This window comes from Anomalospiza imberbis, unplaced genomic scaffold, assembly GCF_031753505.1.
Source record: "Anomalospiza imberbis isolate Cuckoo-Finch-1a 21T00152 unplaced genomic scaffold, ASM3175350v1 scaffold_1151, whole genome shotgun sequence".
Lineage (NCBI taxonomy): Eukaryota > Metazoa > Chordata > Aves > Passeriformes > Viduidae > Anomalospiza > Anomalospiza imberbis.
The window spans coordinates 1-11,022 of record NW_027099543.1 but is presented as its reverse complement, the minus strand read 5'-3'; the positions used below and the strand labels follow the sequence as shown (position 1 = coordinate 11,022).

The 11,022-nt window shown below is 51.2% G+C and overlaps 1 long non-coding RNA gene across 1 annotated transcript; it reads right to left on the bottom strand.

Annotated features, from left to right (window-relative positions):
• Positions 1-6,352: 6,352 nt before the first annotated feature.
• On the bottom strand, positions 6,353-6,841 carry LOC137465869 (uncharacterized). The gene is made up of 3 exons (XR_010994865.1): positions 6,727-6,841; positions 6,472-6,521; positions 6,353-6,432 (listed from the first exon to the last, which is right to left on the bottom strand). It is a non-coding gene; the product is annotated as an uncharacterized lncRNA (long non-coding RNA).
• Positions 6,842-11,022: the final 4,181 nt, after the last annotated feature.

Here is an 11,022-nt window from a genome sequence, read left to right as displayed (position 1 = left end):
GGGGGAGGGGCGGGGCCGCTGGGTGGGGGAGGGGCGGGCTCACCGAGGGGGAGGGGTGAGGGAGGGGCGGGGTTAGGGTGGGGGAGGGGCAGGGATCACCAATGGGGGAGGGGCGGGCTCGGCGGGGGGAGGGGCGGGGTCAGGGTGGGGGAGGGGCCGGGTCACCAATGGGGGAGGGGCGGGGCCGCTGGCTGGGGGAGGGGCCGGGTCACCAATGGGGGAGGGGCGGGGTCAGGGTGGGGGCGGGGTCACCAATGGGGGAGGGGCGGGGTCGGTGGGTGGGGGAGGGGCGGGGGTCACCAATGGGGGAGGGGCGGGGTCAGGGTGGGGGCGTGGCCGCCGTGTGGGGGCGGGGTCGGGGCGTGGCCTCCGCTGTCACCTGCGGCCATGGCGGCTCCGGCCAGGTGCGCCCGGGGGCGGCTCCCGCTCACCTGGAGCCTCCTGGGGCTGCTCTACCTGCGCGGTGAGTGACGTCACCGGGGGGCGGGGCCCCTGAACCCGGGGGGGGGTCACCCCCAAAAAACCCGGGGATTTTATACCAAAATTGGGGGATTTTATACCAAAAAACCCGGGGATTTTAGCCCAAATTTCGGGATTTTATACCAAAAAACCCGGGGATTTTATACCAAATTTCGGGGATTTTATCCAAAAAACCCGGGGATTTTAGCCCAAAAGACACGGGGATTTTATACCAAATTTGGGGGATTTTATACCAAAAAACCCGGGATTTATCCCAAATTTCGGGGATTTTATCCAAAAAAACCGGGATTTTATCCCAAATTTGGGGATTTTATACCAAAAAACCCGGGGATTTTATCCCAAAAAACCCGGGGATTTTATCCCCAAATTTGGGGGTTTTTATCCCAAAAAACAGGGGATTTTATCCAAAAAAACCCGGGGATTTTAGCCCAAATTTGGGGGATTTTATACCAAAAAACCCGGGGATTTTAGCCCAAAAAACCCGGGGATTTTAGCCCAAATTTGGGGGATTTCATACCAAAAAAACCGGGATTTTATCCCAAAAAACCCGGGGATTTTATCCCAAATTTGGGGGATTTTATACCAAAAATTCGCGGATTTTATCCCAAAAATTCGGGGATTTTATCCCAAATTTTGGGGATTTTATCCCAAAAAACAGGGGATTTTTTCCCAAATTTGGGGGATTTTATACCAAAAATTCGGGGATTTTAGCCCAAAAAACCCGGGGATTTTAGCCCAAATTTGGGGAATTTTATACCAAAAATTCCGGGATTTTAGCCCAAAAAACCAGGGGATTTTATACCAAAAAAACCGGGGATTTTAGCCCAAATTTGGGGATTTTATACCAAAAAACCCGGGATTTTATCCCAAATTTGGGGGATTTTATACCAAAAAACCCGGGGATTTTATCCCAAATTTAGGGGATTTTATCCAAAAAATTCGGGGATTTTATCCCAAATTTCGGGGATTTTATCCCAAAAACCCCGACGATTTTAGCCCAAAAAACCTGGGGATTTTATACCAAAAAACCTGGGGATTTTATACCAAATTTGGGGGATTTTATCCCAAAAATTCGGGGATTTTATACCAAATTTGGGGGATTTTATACCAAAAAAAGGGGGATTTTATACCAAAAAACCTGGGGATTTTTTCCCAAATTTGGGGGATTTTATCCCAAAAAAAACGGGGATTTTATCCTAAATTTGGGGGATTTTATCCCAAAAAACCCTAGGATTTTATCCCAAATTTATGGGATTTTATCCCAAAAAACCCGGGGATTTTATCCCAAAAAACCCGGGGATTTTATCCCAAATTTCGGGGATTTTATCCCAAAAAACCCGGGGATTTTAGCCCAAATTTGGGGGATTTTATCCCAAAAATTCAGGAATTTTATCCCAAAATTCGGGAATTTTTTCCCCAGAAATTCAGGAATTTTATCCCAAAATTCAGGAATTTTATCCCAAAATTCGGAATTTTATCCCCAAAAATTCAGGAATTTTATCCCAAAATTCGGGATTTTTCCCCCCAGAAATTCAGGAATTTTATCCCAAAATTCGGGATTTTATCCCCAAAAATTCAGGGATTTTATACCCAAATTCAGGAATTTTATCCCAAAATTCGGGATTTTTTCCCCAGAAATTCAGGAATTTTATCCCCAAATTCAGGAATTTTATCCCAAAATTCAGGAATTTTCTCCGATCCAAATTCCGGGGATTTCAGCCCAAAATTCCCATTTTTTTTTTACCCCAAATCCGGGGATTTTCTCCCGAAATCCGGGGATTTTATCCCAAAAATTCAGGAATTTTATCCCAAAATTCGGGATTTTTTCCCCCAGAAATTCAGGAATTTTATCCCAAAATTCGGGATTTTTTTTCCCCAAAAATTCAGGAATTTTATCCCAAAATTCGGGATTTTTTCCCCCAGAAATTCAGGAATTTTATGCCAAAATTCGGGATTTTTTTCCCCAGAAATTCAGGAATTTTATCCCAAAAATTCAGGGATTTTATTCCCAAAAATTCCAGGGATTTTATCCCCAAATTGGGGGATTTTATCCCCAAAAATTCCAGGATTTATCCCAAAATTCGGGATTTTATCCCCAAAAATTCAGGGATTTTATCCCCAAAAATTCAGGAATTTTATCCCAAAATTCGGGATTTTCCCCCCCAAAATTCAGGAATTTTATCCCAAAATTCGGGAATTTTTTCCCCAGAAATTCAGGAATTTTATCCCAAAAATTCGGGGATTTAATCCCCAAAAATTCCAGGATTTTTATCCCAAAATTCGGGATTTTTCCCCCAGAAATTCAGGAATTTTTTCCCCCAAAAATTCAGGAATTTTATCCCAAAATTCAGGAATTTTCTCCTATCCAAATTCCGGGCATTTCAGCCCAAAATTCCCTTTTTTTTACCCCAAATCCGGGGATTTTCTCCCGAAATTCGGGGATTTTACCCCGAAAAATTCGGGGATTTGGAGCTGAAATTCAGGGATTTTATCCCCAAAAATTCCGGGATTTTTCCCCCAAAAATTCAGGAATTTTATCCCAAAATTCGGGATTTTATCCCCAAAAATTCAGGGATTTTATCCCCAAATTCAGGAATTTTATCCCAAAATTCGGGATTTTTTCCCCCAGAAATTCAGGAATGTTATCCCAAAATTCGGGATTTTATCCCCAAAAATTCAGGGATTTTATACCCAAATTCAGGAATTTTATCCCAAAATTCGGGATTTTTTCCCCAGAAATTCAGGAATTTTATCCCAAAATTCCGGAATTTTCTCCGATCCAAATTCCGGGCATTTCAGCCCAAAATTCCCTTTTTTTTTACCCCAAATCCGGGGATTTTCTCCCGAAATCCGGGGATTTTATCCCAAAAATTCAGGAATTTTATCCCAAAATTCGGGAATTTTTTCCCCAGAAATTCGGGAATTTTATCCCCAAATTCGGGATTTTTTTTCCCCAAAAATTCAGGAATTTTATCCCAAAATTCGGGATTTTTTCCCCAAAAATTCAGAGATTTTATCCCCAAATTCAGGAATTTTATCCCAAAATTCGGGATTTTATCCCCAAAAATTCAGGGATTTTATACCCAAATTCAGGAATTTTATCCCAAAATTCGGGATTTTTTCCCCAGAAATTCAGGAATTTTATCCCCAAATTCAGGAATTTTCTCCGATCCAAATTCCGGGCATTTCAGCCCAAAATTCCCTTTTTTTTTACCCCAAATCCGGGGATTTTCTCCCGAAATTCGGGGATTTTATCCCCAAAAATTCAGGCATTTTATCCCCAAAAATTCAGGAATTTTATCCCAAACTTCGGGATTTTCCCCCCAGAAATTCAGGGATTTTATCCCCAAAAATTCCAGGATTTTATCCCAAAATTCGGGATTTTATCCCCAAAAATTCCAGGATTTTTATCCCAAAATTCGGGATTTTTTCCCCCAGAAATTCAGGAATTTTATCCCAAAATTCAGGAATTTTCTCCTATCCAAATTCCGGGCATTTCAGCCCAAAATTCCCTTTTTTTTTACCCCAAATCCGGGGATTTTCCCCCGAAAAATTCAGGAATTTGGAGCTGAAATTCAGGAATTTTATCCCAAAATTCGGGATTTTATCCCCAAAATCAGGAATTTTATCCCAAAATTCGGGATTTTTTCCCCCAGAAATTCAGAAATTTTATCCCAAAATTCGGGATTTTTTCCCCAAATTCAGGAATTTTCTCCTATCCAAATTCCGGGGATTTCAGCCCAAAATTCCCTTTTTTTTCCCCCAAATCCGGGGATTTTCTCCCGAAATCCGGGGATTTTCCCCCAAATTCCCGCCATTCCCAAATTCCGGGAATTTTCCCGCCCATTTTTTCCCGGGAATTCCGCCCCGGCCCCGCCCTTTGCTCCCGATCGATTTTTTGGGGGCAAATTCCGCGATTTCGGGGCCGCCAGCGCGAACTTCGCCCCCGGAATTCCCGAATTCCCGAATTCCCGGAATCCCGAATTCCCGGATCGCCCCTCCCCCTCCCCAAATTCCCAAATTTCCCCCCAATATTCCCAAATTTCCCAAATTTCCCCCCAATATTCCCAAATTTCCCCCCAATATTCCCAAATTTCCCAAATTTCCCCCCAATATTCCCAAATTTTCCCGATTTTTCCCAAATTTCCCCTCTTTTCCCCCAAATTTCCCCAATTTTCCCCCAAATTTCCCCTCCTTTTTCCCAAATTTTTCCAATTTTCCCCCAAATTTCCCCAAAATTTCCCCCCCTTTTCCCAATTTTTCCCCAAATTTCCCGATTTTCCCCCAAATTTCCCCTCCTTTTCCCCAAATTTCCCCAATTTTCCCCCAAATTTCCCCTCCTTTTTCCCAAATTTTCCCAAATTTCCCCGATTTCTCCCAAATTTTCTCCTCATTTTCCCCAAATTTTCCCGATTTTCCCCCAAATTTCCCCTCCTTTTCCCCAAATTTCCCAAATTTTCCCGATTTTTCCCCCTAATTTCCCCTCCTTTTCCCCAAATTTCCCCAATTTCCCCGATTTTCCCCCAAATTTCCCCTCCTTTTTCCCAAATTTTCCCCAATTTTCCCGATTTTCCCCCAAATTTCCCCTCGTTTTTCCCCAAATTTTCCCAATTTTTCTCCTCATTTTCCCCAAATTTCCCCAATTTTTCCCGATTTTTCCCCAAATTTTCTCCTCATTTTCCCCAAATTTCCCCAATTTTCCCCGATTTTTTTCCCAAATTTTCCCCATTTTTTTCCCAAATTTTCCCAATTTCCCCCAAAATTTCCCCTCCTTTTCCCCATTTTTTCCCCTTTTTGCCCAAATTTTCCCATTTCCCCCCAAATTTTCTCCTCCTTTCCCTAAATTTTCCCGAATATTCCCGATTTTCCCAATTTTTCTCCTCCTTTTCCCCAAATTTTCCCTTTTCCCCCTTTTCCCCCCCAAATTTTCCCAATTTTTCCCGATTTCCCCAAAAAATTTCTCTTCCTTTTTCCCAATTTTTCCCCTTTTTACTCAAATTTTCCCCATTTCCCCTCAATTTTTCTCCTCCTTTTTACCGATTTTTCTGAAATTTCCCCAAATTTTCTCCTCATTTTCCCCAAATTTCCCCAAATTTTCCCGATTTTCCCCCAAAATTTCTCTTCCTTTTCCCCAATTTTTCCCCTTTTTACCCAAAATTTCCCCATTTCCCCCCAAATTTTCTCCTCCTTTCCCCAAATTTTCCCGAATATTCCTGATTTTTCCCAAATTTTCTCCTCCTTTTGTCCGAATTTTCCCAAATTTCCCTTTTTCCCCTGAATTTTCCCAAATTTTTCTCCTCCTTTCCCCCAAATTTTCCCAAATTTTCCCAATTTCCCCCAAAATTTCTCTTCCTTTTTCCCAATTTTCCCCCTTTTTACCCAAATTTTCCCCATTTTTCTCCATTTTCCCCTTCTTTTCCCCATTTTTTTTCTCTCCTTTTGTCCGAATTTTCCCAAATTTCCCTTTTTTTCTGAATTTTTCCCTATTTTTCTCCTCATTTTTCCCAATTTTTCCCAAATTTTCCCGATTTCCCCCCAATTTTCTCTCCCTTTTCCCCATTCCCCAAATCCCCTCACCTGTGCTCACCTGTGCTCACCTGTGCTCACCTGTGCTCACCTGTCCGTGTCTCACCTGAGCTCACCTGTGCTCACCTGTCTGTGCTCACCTGAGCTCACCTGAGCTCACCTGAGCTCACCTGAGCTCACCTGTGCTCACCTGTCTGTGCTCACCTGTCCATGTCTCACCTGTCCATGTCTCACCTGTGCTCACCTGTCTGAGCTCACCTGTGCTCACCTGTGCTCACCTGTCAATGTCTCACCTGTCAATGTCTCACCTGAGCTCACCTGTTCTCACCTGTCTGTGCTCACCTGTCTGTACTCACCTGTTCTCACCTGTGCTCACCTGAGCTCACCTGTGCTCACCTGAGCTCACCTGAGCTCACCTGTGCTCACCTGTCTGTGCTCACCTGTCCATGTCTCACCTGTGCTCACCTGTGCTCACCTGTTCTCACCTGTTCTCACCTGAGCTCACCTGTGCTCACCTGTCCATGTCTCACCTGTCCATGTCTCACCTGAGCTCACCTGTTGATGTCTCACCTGTGCTCACCTGAGCTCACCTGTCTGAGCTCACCTGTGCTCACCTGTCTGTCTCACCTGTGCTCACCTGTCTGAGCTCACCTGTGCTCACCTGTGCTCACTGGTTCTCATCTGTTGATGTCTCACCGGTTCTCACCTGTCTGTTCTCACCTGTTCTCACCTGTTCTCACCTGAGCTCACCTGTGCTCACCTGTCCATGTCTCACCTGTCCATGTCTCACCTGAGCTCACCTGTTCTCACCTGTGCTCACTGGTTCTCACCTGTTGATGTCTCACCTGTTCTCACCTGTGCTCACCTGAGCTCACCTGTGCTCACCTGTCTGTGCTCACCTGTCTGTGCTCACCTGTCCATGTCTCACCTGAGCTCACCTGTGCTCACCTGTGCTCACCTGTGCTCACCTGTGCTCACCTGTCCCTCACCTGTCCATGTCTCACCTGAGCTCACCTGTGCTCACCTGTCCATGTCTCACCTGTGCTCACCTGTTCTCACCTGTTCTCACCTGTGCTCACTGGTTCTCATCTGTTGATGTCTCACCGGTTCTCACCTGTCTGTACTCACCTGTGCTCACCTGTTCTCACCTGTGCTCACCTGAGCTCACCTGTATGTGCTCACCTGTCCATGTCTCTCACCTGTGCTCACCTGTTCTCACCTGTCTGAGCTCACCTGTGCTCACCTGTCCATGTCTCACCTGTGCTCACCTGTGCTCACCTGAGCTCACCTGTCTGTGCTCACCTGTCCATGTCTCTCACCTGTGCTCACCTGTTCTCACCTGTCTGAGCTCACCTGTGCTCACCTGTCCCTCACCTGTCCTTTCTCTTTCCCACAGGTGCGCTGTGTGCAGGTGAGTCTGGACAGGTGAGCTCAGGTATGGACAGGTGGGACATGGACAGGTGAGACATGGACAGGTGAGCTCAGGTACGGATAGGTGAGCTCAGGTGAGACATGGACAGGTGAGACATGGACAGTGAGCTCAGGTACGGACAGGTGAGCTCAGGTGTGGACAGGTGAGACATGGACAGGTGAGCTCAGGTGTGGACAGGTGAGACATGGACAGGTGAGCTCAGGTACAGACAGGTGGGACATGGACAGGGCTCAGGGCTTGTCCACACAGGTAACACACCTGAGCACACCTGTGACACACCTGAGCACACCTGTGACACACCTGGGCACACCCTGTGACACACCTGTGAACACCTGAGCACACCTGTGACACACCTGGGCACACCTGTGACACACCTGTGACACACCTGTGACACACCTGTGAACACCTGAGCACACCTGTGACACACCTGGGACACCTGTGACACACCTGGGCACACCTGTGACACACCTGTGAACACCTGAGCACACCTGTGACACACGTGTGACACACCTGGGACACACCTGGGACACAACTGGGAACACCTGTGCACAGCTGGGACACACCTGGGCACACCTGTGAACACGTGTGAACACCTGATCACACCTGGACACACCTGGGCACACCTGGGCACACCTGATCACACCTGGACACACCTGGACACACCTGGGGACACCTGGGACACACCTGGACACATCTGGGCCACCTCTGTGCCACACCTGATCACACCTGTGACACACCTGGGCACACCTGGGCACACCTGGACACACCTGGGGCTATCCACTGACACACCTGGGCACACCTGGGGGTATCCACAGACACACCTGGGGACACCTGGGCACACCTGGGACACACCTGGGACACACCTGGGATACCCACAGACACACCTGGGGACACCTGGGCACACCTGGGGATATCCACAGACACACCCGGGCACACCTGGGTACACCTGGGGGCACACCTGAGGATACCTGGGGATATCCCATGACACACCTGGGCACACCTGGGGCACCGGCCAGGTGAGCACACCTGCCCAGCTGCCCCCATGTGTTCCAGGTGAGGCCCCAGCACCCCCAGGTGAGCCCCTGGTGTGCCCAGGTGAGCTCACCTGCCCTTGCTTTGTGTTCCAGGTGCGTCCCTGCCTCACCCAGGTGTGAGCCCGGCACCCCCGGGTGAGCCCCAGGTGTCCCCAGGTGAGCTGGGGCTGCTGAGCCCCGCCCACACCTGGCTGCGGTGGGTGTGGCCCTGCCCAGGTGAGCTCACCTGTCGCTGTTCCGTGTCCCAGGTGCGGCCCTGGCGCCCCCAGTGCGACCCCGGAACCCTCAGGTGAGCCCCTGGCGTGCCCAGGTGAGCCCCTGGCGTGCCCAGGTGAGCTCACCTGTCCCTGCTCCGTGTCCCAGGTGAGCCCCAGGTGCACCTGGCTGGGGGGGCAGCCCAGGTGAGCTCACCTGTCCCTGCTCCGTGTTCCAGGTGCGCCCCCAGGTGCGACCCCAGAACCCTCAGGTGAGCACCCGACACCCCCAGGTGAGCCCTGGAGCGCCCAGGTGAGCCCTGGCACGCCCAGGTGAGCTCCTGGTGCCCAGGTGAGCCCTGGAGTGCCCAGGTGAGCCCCTGGAGCGCCCAGGTGAGCTCACCTGTCCATGTTCCAGGTGTGACTGCGGAACCCCCAGGTGAGCTCCTGACACCCCCAGGTGAGCCCCTGGTGCCCAGGTGAGCCCTGGTGCCCAGGTGAGCCCCTGGTGCCCAGGCGAGCCCGTGCCACGCCCAGGTGAGCTCACCTGTCCCCGTCCCGCGGCCCAGGTGAGCCCGAGGAGGGCCAGGTGCGCCTGGCCGGGGGCCCGCACAGGTGCGCGGGGCGCGTCGAGGTGTTCCACGCGGGCAGGTGGGGCACGTGTGCGACGACACCTGGGACCTGGCGGACGCGCGGGTCACCTGCCGCCAGGTGCGCTGCGGCCCCGCCCTGGCGCTGGCGGGCTCAGGTGAGTTCGGGCCAGGTGAGGGCCCCGTGTGGCTCGATGACGTCACCTGCGAGGCGAGGAGGCGGAGCTGCGGCTGTGCCCCGCCCCGCACCTGGGGAGAGCACAACTGCCACCACGGGGAGGACGCAGGTGTGCGCTGCGCAGGTGAGACACCGACAGGTGAGACACCGACAGGTGAGACCGGGCAGGTGAGACTGGACAGGTGAGACTGGACAGGTGTGATCAGGTGTGCGCTGCGCAGGTGAGACACCGACAGGTGAGACCGGGCAGGTGAGACCGGGCAGGTGAGACTGGGCAGGTGAGACCGGGCAGGTGAGAATGGACAGGTGAGAATGGACAGGTGAGACTGGACAGGTGTGATCAGGTGTGCACAGGTGTGCGCTGCGCAGGTGAGACACCGACAGGGGAGACCGGGCAGGTGAGACCGGGCAGGTGAGACTGGACAGGTGAGAATGGACAGGTGAGACTGGACAGGTGAGACCGGGCAGGTGAGACCGGGCAGGTGAGAATGGACAGGTGAGACCGGGCAGGTGTGCACAGGTGTGCACTGCGCAGGTGAGACACCGACAGGGGAGACCGGGCAGGTGAGACCGGGCAGGTGAGACTGGGCAGGTGTGACTGGACAGGTGTGCTCAGGTGTGCACAGGTGTGCTCAGGTGTGTGCTGCACAGGTGAGACACCGACAGGGGAGTGCGGGCAGGTGAGAATAGACAGGTGAGACTGGACAGGTGAGACTGGACAGGTGAGAATGGACAGGTGAGAATGGACAGGTGTGCTCAGGTGTGCAGGTGTGCGCTGCGCAGGTGAGACACCGACAGGTGAGACCGGGCAGGTGAGAATAGACAGGTGAGACTGGACAGGTGAGACTGGACAGGTGAGAATGGACAGGTGAGACTGGACAGGTGTGATCAGGTGTGCACAGGTGTGCGCTGCGCAGGTGAGACACCGACAGGTGAGACCGGGCAGGTGAGACTGGACAGGTGAGAATGGACAGGTGAGAATGGACAGGTGTGCTCAGGTGTGCAGGTGTGCGCTGCGCAGGTGAGACACCGACAGGGGAGTGCGGGCAGGTGAGAATAGACAGGTGAGACTGGACAGGTGAGACTGGACAGGTGAGAATGGACAGGTGAGACTGGACAGGTGTGATCAGGTGTGCACAGGTGTGCGCTGCGCAGGTGAGACACCGACAGGTGAGACCGGGCAGGTGAGACTGGACAGGTGAGAATGGACAGGTGAGACTGGACAGGTGAGAATGGACAGGTGAGACTGGACAGGTGTGCACAGGTGTGCGCTGCGCAGGTGAGACACCGACAGGGGAGACCGGGCAGGTGAGACTGGACAGGTGAGAATGGACAGGTGAGACTGGACAGGTGTGCTCAGGTGTGCACAGGTGTGCAGGTGTGTGCTGTGCAGGTGAGACACGGACAGGTGAGTGCGGGCAGGTGAGACTGGACAGGTGTGCTCAGGTGTGCTCAGGTGTGCCCAGGTGAGCCTGGACAGGTGCCCAGGTGTGCTCAGGTGTGCCCAGGTGTGCCTCAGTGTGCTCAGGTGTGCCCAGGTGAGCCTGGACAGGTTGCACAGCTGTGCCCAGGTGTGCTCAGGTGTGCC